The 13,258-nt window shown below is 41.5% G+C and overlaps 1 long non-coding RNA gene across 1 annotated transcript; it reads left to right on the forward strand.

Annotated features, from left to right (window-relative positions):
- The first annotated feature begins 9,229 nt into the window (after positions 1 to 9,229).
- LOC142400167 (uncharacterized) lies at positions 9,230 to 12,923 on the forward strand. The gene is made up of 2 exons (XR_012772913.1): positions 9,230 to 10,617; positions 10,865 to 12,923. It is a non-coding gene; the product is annotated as an uncharacterized LOC142400167 (long non-coding RNA).
- The last annotated feature ends 335 nt before the right edge of the window (positions 12,924 to 13,258 follow it).

Raw genomic sequence — 13,258 nt, forward strand, 5'->3', positions numbered from 1 at the left:
CTGTTCATACTTAATCTGTATTGTTGAGAAATTTATGTAAACTCAAAAATCTTACCTGCAATTGTCATCTTAGATATAAGATAAAAAATATCCTTTTAGTCTGACAGGGATGGTCTCATTTTTGGCCCTCTCCTGTTTTATAGGTTAGGATTGGGGTCTGAAAAGGATGCAAAACTAATTAACCTGGAGAAAGACTTAGACTAACTGATACTATTGTAAAAGGAGTGAATCAACGCCAGATTTGTTAAGACCCAATACGAACAAAAGTTTGTTAAAAAACTAATATTCATTAACAGATTGGTTCTCGAGATGGCGGCTTGAAGGAAAGGCGCGTTCCGTGGAGTTGTTGCATTTTTTCGCTCAAGCTTTTTATAATCTTGCCTAAAATTGCCAGAACTACAAAAAGTTGCTATAACTATTCTGAAGTGGCCTTCTATGAGCCCTGATCTAAATCCTATTGAACATCTGTGGAAAGAGCTGAAACATGCCGTCTGGAGAAGGCACCCTTCAAACCTGAGACAACTGGAGCAGTTTGGACCAAAATACCTCTTGACAGGTGCAGAAGTCTCATTGACGGTTACAGAAATCGTTTGATTGCCTCAAAAGGTTCTGTAACAAAATATCAAGTTAAGGGTAGGCTACCATAATTTTTGTCCGGGTCTGTTTCATTAGTATGTTTTTTAAAATGATTTTGTTGAACCACAATTCAAAAGCAATATCTGATTTTTATTGGTTAATTTTTAGTACATTTTTATTTATTATTACTTTTTTTCAACTGGGTTGGACTTTCTGGAGCGGTCTTTAACTGGTTCAGGTCCTACTTAGAAGGCCGGAGTTATTTTGTTACAATTGGCAGCTATGAATCTGAGCGATTGGCCATGACTTGCGGAATCCCCCAGGGGTCAATTCTCGGACCTCTTCTGTTTAACATGTATATGCTCCCTTTGGGTCAGATATTACAGAACTTTAACATCAATTATCACAGTTATGCAGACGATACCCAACTTTATGTGTCTCTGTCACCTGACGACTGCAGCCCTGCAGACGTACTGTGCCAGTATCTGGAGGAAGTAAACACCTGGATGAGAGAGAATTTTCTACAATTAAATGAAGAAAAAACTGAGATCATTCTGTTTGGTAGCAAAGAGAAGAGGGTCAGTATTGGTAAATATCTTGAGACTCGGGCCCTTACAATCGACCAAGTTCGTAACCTTGGAGTGTTGATAGACTCAGATCTGACTTTCAGCAGCCACATCAAAGCTGTCACCAAGGCAGTTTTTTACCATCTCAGAAACATCAACAGAATTAAAGCTTTTCTCTCCCAAAAAGACCAGGAGAAACTCATCCATGCATTCATCTCCAGTAGACTCGATTACTGTAATGGTCTTTTAACTGGACTTCCCAGAAAAGAGCATTAAACATCTTCAGGTTCTTCATCCACTGCTGCTAGAGTTTTAACCAGGCCTAAGAGATCTGAACACATCACACCAGTTTTAAAATCTTTACACTTGTTCCAGTCAGCCACAGAATAGATTTTAAAAGCCTCCTGATGTTTTACAAATCCCAGGAACGGTTTAGGCCCAAAATACATCTGTGATATGTTCAGAGAATATAAACCTAGCAGAGCTCTTAGATCCAAGGATTCAGGTCAGCTAGTCCAGTCCAGTGTCCAGACTAAACACGGAGAAGCAGCATTTAGCTGTTATGCTGCAAACAAGTGAAACAAACTGCCAGTGGAGATTAAACTTTCACCAAATGTAGACATTTTTAAATCATGGTTAAAAACATTTCTTTTCTCATGTGTCTATGCATGAAATCTGCACGGTATCTTTGAACTTATCTTATTCAATTAATTATTTCATTGGTTTCTCTTTATATTCTTTTATGTATTTTTAATGCTTCTTACACTCCCCACTGCAATGCTTCAATCTTATACTTATTATTCCGCAAACGGCAATGTTATTGTAATTATTCCACAAACTGCGATGTTTGTAATTATTCCGGAAACGACGATGTGATTGTAATTATTTCGCAAATGACGATGTTTGTAATTTTTCCGCAAACGGCGATTTCTGTAATTATTCCGCAAACTGTGATGTTATTGTAATTATTTTGCAAACGACGATGTCTGTAAGTATTCCGCAAACGGCAATGTTTGTAATTATTCCGCAAACGGTGATGTTATTGTAATTGTTCCGCAAACAGCGATAAATTAAGTATTTATTCTGTATAAGGACACAGGGCCAGGTTTGTTATTTTTCATGAAACTGTGGGGTAGATTGAATCATTTTGATTATTTTAATTTTTTCTCTTTATATTATTCTATGTATTTTTAATGCTTCTGACACTCCCCGCTGCAATGCTTTTATTTTATGTAAAGCACTTTGAATTGTTTTGTACATGAAATGTGCTATACAAACAAACTTGCCTTGACTGGACTTGACTGGAGTTTCAAGTTATTTCATTGACCATTGTGGGTTTTTCTTTCATTAACAGAGGCAATTGGCAATTAGACTGAATCGAAACAATAAAGTTTGGGTCTTGCTAGCTAAACAATTCTACTTCTCAATATAAAACCATGCATACGTTGAGGGGGAACCCCTGGTTCCCTATGCATTTATCTCTTTTACATTAGCACCTAGGATTAATGTAAGCATGTGACTTATAGTTTCAACAGAAATATTATTCAAAACAACTTTAAAACTCTCAAATAGCTTCTGGCTAAATTTGTCTGGTATTTCCTGCTGATAGTGAACCAGAGACGTCCAATGTGAGGATATTTAGATTTTGGGGGTGATTCTTTGGAGGTTCACCACTGTAATTTTGACTGTGGTTAACAAAAAAACCTATACAATATAAATGACCCCTGACTTTGACCATTACACCTAGAAAGATCGGTTCAGAGCAGTAACAGTAAAAAGGACATACAAGGAGACATGACAAAGGAGACACTCAAAAACAACAAAATCCAAAGATGGATTAAGGGCCACACTTTGGGTTGTTTTATGGCACAGTGTTCTTTCTTCTCCCTCCATATTCTTTTATTCGCCACATTACAGAAAACGCTTGCTGTTACTGGTAAACTACATATGCAAACAGGCTCATTGTGTTTTGGAATGTGTCTTTTCCTCTTTGCCTTTCTGGCACTGTTCCCTTGGCACAGAACAGGCAGATAAGAATGCGCCTCTCTGTCTCTGCAGCGCTCAAAGCATCCTGCGGCGACCCTCCAGAGTACCCTTCACATGAGACGTGTTCATCTGCAACCTGCACTCACTGTCTTGAACTCCACCCTCCAAAAGTGTGCTCAGACTGAAAAACAACGAGACGTTCCCATCGTGTACAAGGCAGTCCTTGCTGGAGCTAGAAGTGGGACTGACACATGTAAGGCACGTTAGGCATGTTCTCTGAGGCCGGCAATGGAATGTGCAACAAAGAGTGATGCAGGCTGCAACAATTCTGGGAAAAGATGACTTGTGAAGGAAGTTCAAGAAGTGATGTGTTATATTTAGATAGAGACGTTTAACAATTTTTTTTATTAATCGCACATACAATCAGATTTTTTACTTCCTTTACACAGCCATGTTAGAGAAATCCCCTCCAACCATTCCACATAGATAAGTCAGCCCTAAGCACAAACAATCTATCTTCATTTTCATTCTCATGGTTGTGATCTTACAGATAAGAGAAGTTCCTGAAATACCTTTATCAATCAAGATGGATTGATAATGTCACGGCTATGGAATAGCTGATACACACAAGGAGGGACCCATTAGCAGACTGACACAGTGAGATGGGAGAAAGAAACTGATTAAACGGTTAAATGGGTCCATTGAGTAATCGAATAATGATAGCAGTTTCCACAGTAAGGGCTTACTATAGGCTCAATAGCCGCATTCGGACTGTAAGAACCTTTGGCAGTTCCTATAACCTTTTAAGAAATGGGGCATTTTCTCCCGCATTCGCACATACAGGAACTCGGGACCATCGCCCTCAGTTCCTATAACCATTTTAGCTCCTTCTCCGAGGCTAGGTCTTTTCTGGGTTCTATAGGAACACATCTGACGGAGGTGTTTGGTGGTCGGTAGCTACGCCCCATGTCATGTTGTCACAGCTGAAATGTTTACTCATACCACACAGACACAACCTGCGCGTGTTTAATAAGTTAAACTTACACGTCATCTCCTTTGTCTGCGGCGCTCTGCCTCCTTTCTTCCTTCATGAAACCAAGAAGTATCGCCTGTGCTCGATCCTGACTCTCTCTGTGTGCTCTGCCAGACTCGATGTTAGACGCCCGATGTGATCGTCCATGATTAATATCACCGTAATGCAGACCATGAACACGGTGGCCTCCCCGCTCTCCATATTAGCTTCTTTGTGGTGTTTTTTCTTCTCTCCTTACTTTTCACGGGTTCTTTTTTCTTTTTTTTCTTTTTTTCTCTTTTTTTTTAACCCCTTGTCCTGTCCAGCATTATGGCAGCAGAATTGTAATCTGAATACCATTTATGCCAAACACATTTGCTCTGCCAAGGGAAGCTTTATGAATGTAAAGCTCCCCTTGATGCCCATCAACTCCTTATTTTTATTTATTTATTTTTGTTACAATACTTAACATGATGTGAAATTGTGATAGTGCCGAACCGGACCGGGGGACAGAGAGAGAGGGAGAGCGAAGAAGGAAAAAAAGGAACAGAAATATGAAGAGACAAGCATTAAAAACAATGAAAAATCAGACAACCAGCTGCTACACCTGTAAGAACAAAACTGAAGACAATCCACGGCTTTTGTGGGGAATCCAGCCTTAGAGGCACCAGGAGCACCTGTAAGCAGACAAGCAGAGAACAAACACACAAACAAACAAACAAAAAAGCACAAGCAGCAGCAATCTCATATAATAAAACTGTGGATACAGATGACCTTAAACCCCGGGACAACACAACAACTACTTAGCGAGCATGCTACTGGGCTAATGAATGTGTGTGTGAGAGTGTGTGTGTGTGTGCATGAACATGCAATACACATAGATGGTCCCACATAATAACCATGCTTAAATATCAGTGTATAGGGCCACAATCCCCACCCCCCCAGCAATAAGAAGCAGGCCGAGAGGGCCCCCAGACCCAGGCCACCAAACAGCCCCCATGGAGCACAGAACCCCATTAAAAAAAAAAAAAGACAATAATAATAATAAAATAAATAAATAAATAAAAACACATCCACACACACTCGCACGGCACATGCATCCATCCCCCAACTCCGCTGGAGTGTGGCGCAGTGGGCACATCTGGGGGCCAGCAGCCCCCCAGTCACCACAGACCCCGAACCAGCAGGACAACTCCTCCTCCTGGCCCCCCTCGCCCCAGGCAGCAACCAGGCAACAGGGGTGCGGGAAGACCCCTCCCCTCGCCCCTCTGGCTCTTTGATATTTCCTAATAGTGAGCATTTAAAATTGAGGGGCAAGCAACCTTGTGGAACTGGGCTAAAAGCGCTTTTCTAAATAGTAAAGTAAAATAGTACACTAAAAACACATTAGACTAAGGTTAAACATTAAAAGCATTAAAAGTGTGTTTTTGTCAGAGATTTGAAGGTGGACAAGTCCGTACTGTCACGGATGTGTTTGGGGAGAGTGTTCCAGAGGGAGGGAGCAGCTGCAGAGAAAGGCTCTGTTGCCCCAGGTTCGGTGCTTGGTTTTTAATGGTGGAGTAAGGAGGTTAGCATCAGATGAACGGAGGCTGTGAGATGGATTGTGGCGATGGAACATGTCAGTGAGGTAGGACGGGGCCTGATTACGGAGGGCTTTGTGTGTGAGAAGGATGATTTTGTACTGAATACGCTGTGGAACTGGGAGCCAGTGGAGGTTCTGGAGGACAGGAGTGATGTGATCATGTTTGCGGGTGTGGGTGAGCAGACGTGCAGCTGAGTTTTGGATGTACTGTAGTTTATTTAAAGTTTTGGATGGTGTTCCGTAGAGGATGCTGTTGCAGTAGTCAATTCTGGAAATGATGAAGGCGTGAACGAGGGTTTCAGCAGCAGAGAAGGAGAGTAATGGGTGGAGTCGGGCAATGTTCTTGAGATGAATGAAGACAGCTCTGGTGATTTGGCTTATGTAATGGTCAAAGGAGAGGTTACTGTCAAAGATGACTCCAAGATTGCGACTGTGGGGGGATGGAAACAGGGTGGAGTTGTCAATGGTGAGGCGGAAACTGTCTGTGGTTTTGGTGAGGGATTTGGGGCCGATAATGATCAGGTCAGATTTGTTACAGTTGAGTTTGAGGAAGTTGGTCTGCATCCAGGATTTGATGTCGGTGAGGCAGTTGAAGAGAGAGGAGTGAGTGGCGGGGGTAAGAGAAGTGGAACAGATGTTTGGAATTGGACATAAGGTTACTGCAGTCTATCACCCAGCTTCACAAGGACGAGTGGAAAGAGCAAATAAGATCCATCAAAAAGGCCCAACAAAATCTGTGCAGACACACAGTTAACTTGGGCTGAAGCTCTCCCCATTATGTTATTTAACCTGAGATTTACTCCAAATGCCACCATGAACGTTGTCAGGTTGTCCCACATGAGGTCTGCACAGGGAGAAAATGCCCTGTCCATTTACTACTGCACCAACAGACTCACCCCCTGTTCTACGACAGTATGAAAACTTGTGTGAATATGTGAAACAACTGAATAACATGGTGATTAGTGAATCTCAACAGGTTACAGAAATACTCATTAAGGAACAGCACCGCCATACTTCACCTGTTGAAGTAAGAAACTGGGTCCTAAAGAAAGTCAACAAACGTAACTGGTCCTCTCCTCTGTGGACGGGACCATACAAGGTAGCAGAAGCTTCATCAGATTGTGTAAAGGTATGGTTGATAGGAGACAGACTGAGTAACTGGAGCCACAAGACTCACTGTACTCATGCTCCAGATCCTACCGAAAGAACACTGACTGAGGTTCGGACTGTCTGAGGAACCTCACCCACTGACAAAGACTACATCACTGGGACTAAAACTATCAGAGACTGAACAGACCACAGACGATGAAACCAGGAAGAAAAACACCACTTTGGAGACTAGACAGTAGTACCACAGTGGCAGTAACATTAATGCTTACAATAACTCTGCTCATTTTCATACTCCACCTAGGGTGGGAGAGTCAAACATTAAAAACTCAATAGACAAAGAACTACAACAGTAATCTGGACACAGCCTCTCTTCCCACCACTCCACACCAGGTGGCTAAAGGATCTCTGGAAAATGGCAACAACCCACTTCAATTGCAATTTAATGAGAAACAAGATGGTATGGTTCAATTCGATCTGTGCTCAGTCATAACATGTGGTTGAAAGAAAAAGGATATGAATGGGATGAATGAAATGTTCTGTGAGAACAGTGTTAATCAGGTGTTTTGGTTCATCAGAACCAAACCTGTGACACTTTGCTTTGCGGTAAGACGTATTGCATCACTTCCTGTTACCTTGCTTGTGTACTGTGGAATTTCTTGCTTCGCTTGAACTACTGATAATCACTTTATTTCTATCTATAACTTACACAATTTTGCATAGTTAACTCTATAGCTTACCGTTCTGTTCTAACACACTCCTACAGATCTTTATTCTCACTTTTTAGCGGTGTGTTTGGTTCTCTAGCTTAGCATGGCTACCAGTTCTCTCCTTCCATCTCCTGCTTTCACCTGCTCCTTGTGTCAGATGTTTAGTTACTCCTCTGCCTCTTTTAGCGATAATGGTACATGTAACAAATGTAGTCTTTTTGTAGTTTTGGAGGCGAGGTTATCTGAATTGGAAGCTCGGCTCTGCACTGTTGAAAATCAACCGATAGCGAGCCAGGTCCCTTTAGCCAGTGTGGAGCCACCTAGCGTAGCTAGCTCAATTAGCCTCCCCCTAGCAGAACCTGAGCAGCCAGGATTACAACGTGGCTGGGTGACTGTCAGGAAGAGGCGTAGCTCTAAAGTCAAGCCCGTTGTTCACCATCGACCTGTCCACGCTTCAAACAGATTTTCCCCACTCAGCGACACACCCGCTGAGGACAAAACCCTGGTAATTGGCAGCTCCATAGTCAGAAACGTGGCATTAGAGACACCAGCGGCCATAGTCAAATGCATTCCAGGGGCCAGAGCGGGCGACGTAGAATCCTATTTAAAACTGCTGGCTAAGGATAAACGTAAATACGGTAAAATAGTTATTCACGTCGGCGTTAATGACACCCGGTTACGCCAATCGGAGGTCACTAAAATTAATGTTGCATCGGTGTGTAATTTTGCCAAAACAATGTCGGACTCCGTAGTTTTCTCTGGACCCCTGCCAAATCTGACCAGTGATGACATGTTTAGTCGCATGTCGTCCTTTAAACACTGGTTGTCGAGATGGTGTCCAGCAAACAACGTGGGCTACATAGATAATTGGCAATCTTTCTGGAGAAAACCTGGTCTGATGAGGAGAGACGGCATCCATCCCACTTTGGAAGGAGCAGCTCTCATTTCTAGAAATATGAACGAATTTATTTGTCACCCTAAAACATGACAACCCAGGGCTCAGACCAGGATGCAGAGTTGTAGTCTTACACACTTCTCTGCAGCTTCCCACCTGCTGCTACCCACCCAATCAATTAACACAAAAGGAGCAAATCCTCTTGTGCAAAAAAAATTAAAACAAAAACTTTAACTGAACAAAAACATCAAACTATTAAAGTGATACTCCGGAGTAAATTCAACCTGGGGTCATATGAACGGTGATATCCAGCCAAGTAGCCCACCCACAGTTTTTTCGATATTGGCTGAACATCAGCTGAGTTACTGAGTTATCCCGAATAGCTTCGTACAAGGGTTAATGGATCCAGGTCCGTATCTCCAAAATTACCACACTAAAATCACATGCCATGACACCAAACTTCTACAGTAGTACAAATACGGTCTGTACTCACAAAGCGATGCATTTGGAAGTTTGAAAATAGTCCAGGAGTTTATTATTATCAACACAAGCCTGATAGCTTCTCTGCAGCTAAAGCTACGTCGACGTCACTCCAAGGCGCCGGGAGCTTCAAAGTAAGATGAGGGTTGATCTACTACTGTAGACAACAAAGTATATGCTATATTCTACATGTTTTTTTATGAATTTTTGTGTTGTAGAGTTGTGAAATTATTTTATCAATGGAGAAATTGAGCAGCCTTGCTTTGTTGTCTACAGTAGTAGATCAACCCTCATCTTACTTTGAAGCTCCCGGCGCCTTGGAGTGACGTCGACGTAGCTTTAGCTGCAGAGAAGCTATCAGGCTTGTGTTGATAATAATAAACTCCTGGACTATTTTCAAACTTCCAAATGCATCGCTTTGTGAGTACAGACCATATTAGTACTACTGTAGAAGTTTGGTGTCATGGCATGTGATTTTAGTGTGGTAATTTTGGAGATACGGACCTGGATCCATTAACCCTTGTACGAAGCTATTCGGGATAACTCAGTAACTCAGCTGATGTTCAGCCAATATCGAAAAAACTGCGGGTGGGCTACTTGGCTGGATATCACCGTTCAAATGACCCCAGGTTGAATTTACTCCGGAGTATCACTTTAAATGTGGTTTGCTGAATATCAGATCTCTCCTTTCGAAGTCTCTGTTAGTGAATGAGTTGATTTGTGATCATCATATTGATATATTTTCTTACAGAAACCTGGCTGCAGCAGGAGGATCATGTTAGCATTAATGAATCAACTGCCTCTGACTGTTTAAAGGGGAACTGCGGTATTTTCAACATTAAGCCTCTTTTCTGAGTCGTCTGCAATGTTTTAGAACCCTCCTCACCGCTTTTTTATGTTTACTGCTGTCTCCGGTATTTGCCTAATTTTGATTCTTCTCAACCTGCTTCAGAATGGCAAGTCATGCGCATGTCTAGAAAGGTCCATAAAAGCACAATAAACGTCCGTTTTCAAAATAATCAACTCACCGGAGTGGTTACTGGTGTGCACTGGTAATCCATATCAAATTTCGTGGCGAAAAGTTGCTTCTGTCGTGTTTTATTTGACATTTTGTACTGGATGTTCGTTGATATTACTCCGCCACCGCTAAGAAAATAGTGCGAGCATGAACGAGCTGCCAAACATTTAGAAACATTTAGAGACTCTAAATGATTTGAAGTTTTTTCCACAGCAAAATAAATTGATGGTACTGAATTCTTCATTAATGCTACACAGCATTGGGTTATATGTGCACACAAGGGTTATATCAACTGGGGGGTATTCCTAGAAAGTAGCTAAAGTAAGCCAGGCTATAGCCGGTAAGCGTCGCTGGAACTAGCGCCATCTCCCATTTAAGCCTTAAATCGTTCCTCAAAGATATTTTAGCTGCATCTCGGTGGCTAATCCAAGCGAGGCTTACATAGCCTAGCTTAGTGCGAGTGCACAAGGAACGTAAGAAGCCCTGACGAGTCGATGATGGAAAAACGGAGATCTCTGTGAAAATGAGAGCGAGACAAGAGCTGTTATTTTTTCGTCAGCTGAACAAATAATGCTTATGGAGCTGTATGAGGATTTTAAAAGTGTCATCACCAGAAATGGTAATACAGCTGTGATCAATAAAGCGAAGAAACGGCATGGCAAACAATTGCAGACAGACTAAATGCGTAAGTTATGAAAGTTTCATACCATTGACATTCATTTTACTGTCCTCATGTATTTATACTCTCCTCTTTGTGTTATAATTTGTTTACATAAAGCATGCTGAATTGTCTCTGTATGAGATGTACTGCACACATATACTGGCCCTGCTCAGTTTATTAATAACCCAATAATCGACACGCATCATCATACTTTGTGACTATCCTGTGTGTGTGACCCACATATTAATTTTTCACTGTTACATCTCAACAGGAGCAATCTTAACAGCCAAAAGCGTACCTGGCAGCAGGTGAAGGTAAAGTACAGGAACATATTTCAGAGTGGTAAGTAGCCTTTGAAGAAATGTGTTTGTCCAATAAATAGAGGACCAAACTAGATATGGAAGAAACTGAAAATAAAAAAGATCAAGCTAGAGATTATGAAACTGGAGATGGATGTTAGTATAAATTCAGATAAAGGAGAATTTTGTGTTGTGAACTGTATTTAATTGTGTTTTCTCTCCACAGCTTGAGAAACATGTAATAATAATTAAACAATTCAACACAACTTGAACTCAAACTTGTCATTATTGTACGGTTCATGCAACGTGTTAGAAATGTGTTTATACATTTATATTCACAGTGGGGTGCCATGACCTAAACGTGTGGAAAGTTATAAATCATCTCTGTCCATTTAGCCTTCTTACACTTGCTCTGACTTAAACTGCTACTGTGTCAATGCTAAATTATGAAAAGAAGTTCTAACTCAAAGGTCACAACAATAAGGATCAAAGGAAATATGTGTCCCTGTATAGGTCCCTCACTGTGTCAGGAGAAACCGAGTCCTTTCAGGCACTAGAACTCAACGAAGAAAAGACTTGAGCCTGAAAAGTTGTCCACAAGACAAAATGTATAAAATATGAAGTATACTATTAATTTAAGATGGCTCTGTCAGAAGTCAGCCATGGTGCCTGAGAAGTTTAAGCAATGAACCTATATTTAATTTGGCCAAAGGTCATTTCTATCCGTGGCTCCGTGCCCTTGTTTTAGCATGTGCATGTGCATGTGCATGCCCTTGTTCCTGTATCAGGATATGGCGTGAGGAGGTACGGCCAGCATGCATAGCCTCTGTCCCCAAGCAGGACACCATTGAACTCTCCTGCAGAATAAGAGAAATGTTGGATGGATATACATGTGTTAAGACTTTAGGCAATTTGATGCAATATGTGCCTTATATGGCTATCTATAATAAAGTATGACGAGCACTTTAAATTCCTTAAGATGACCTCTACACCTGACCTCTCATTACATTACCAAAATTCTGCCCATGCTACACCTTACTTCAAAAGTACACTCCTTCAGGTCAGTAAAATTCTTGCGCCTTGTGCAAACCTCTGTGCCAGTGAGGATGCTCGGAAGATCCTAGAATCATGAACTGATCCCGGCCATTTAGCCTCAATGTTGGAAATGAAATGACCTCCATCACAGATCATCTGTATGCACGGAGGATAGGAGTCAATGATGAGGTTTCACAGGGCATAAATGTAACATTGCTCAGCATTACTCAAAAAGGGGATTGATGTGGTATTTTTCAAAATGAGAAATCCAGTTCAGAGTCTATGGACAATTATCCCCAAGTGTACCTGTACATTTAGGATATGGAAAAATTTTCGGTTTGGTTTGGGTGCTTTTTGTTTTGGTTTGGGGTACATAAGAAACCAAGAAAGAAAGAAAAAAATGAATTGGGCACATGTCCTGAGTATAAAATACAGTGCAAATGACAAATTACTCTGGTGTGCTGCGCGATTTGTTCTCCTACTAATTAATCCACAGATTCAGAACCACTACAGGACACACAGCCAAGCGACGGACAAGGTGTCCATCTGAAATTCTGGAAGGAATGCCCATCATGCCAAGATGATGGTTAAACAATCACACATTCTTCAACCACTGTCAACATAATATATCTGAACTCTCTCCTGAATTGTCCTAAAAGCAGATTAGTTAGGGAGAAGGGTGGTAAAGACCCCTTCATGGAAGTGAAGTGCTGGTAACCTCTCCTTCCAAGTTAGTTCTGGATCAGAATGCTGAACTGATGTTCAGCCATGAGGAGAACTGAGCACCAAGCAGTGAACGGATTGGACCAGAAGAAACTGAGCTGCACTACACGACTCGGCGCATGGTCATCATAAAAATATTCACTTAAAAAGAAATTGTCAGTACATGTCATGGTTAAATGTTTTGTATTGTTTTGTGTTTTGTGCCATAATGCTTTTCGTTTAATAATTTAGTTAATTCAGAATCATTTTAAGTGTATAAATTGGCAATCATGACTATGTCCACTGCCATTGGTGTGACTCGGCTGTTTGGAGCGGGACCTTAGGCACTGAAAGGTAATGAGGTGGTCGGTCGCCAAGTGGAAATGGGGCCATAGGAGAATTTTTCCCTGTTCAGCCATCGGGTTTTCGCTCCTATTCGCTGCGAACAGTGGACGAGCCTGCTGGTAATGTTAATTGCCTTAAGCAATGTGAGCAGGGCCTTGACACTGCTCAAACCACATATAGTTTGATATGTTTATGAACAAAGATTCCACACAGAAGATGGGTTCGGGGCCACATACACACAGAATAATATCAAGAAATATTTATACATGTAGTCCTTGCATACA

The sequence above is a fragment of the Odontesthes bonariensis genome, chromosome 15 (assembly GCF_027942865.1).
Source record: "Odontesthes bonariensis isolate fOdoBon6 chromosome 15, fOdoBon6.hap1, whole genome shotgun sequence".
Taxonomy (NCBI): domain Eukaryota; kingdom Metazoa; phylum Chordata; class Actinopteri; order Atheriniformes; family Atherinopsidae; genus Odontesthes; species Odontesthes bonariensis.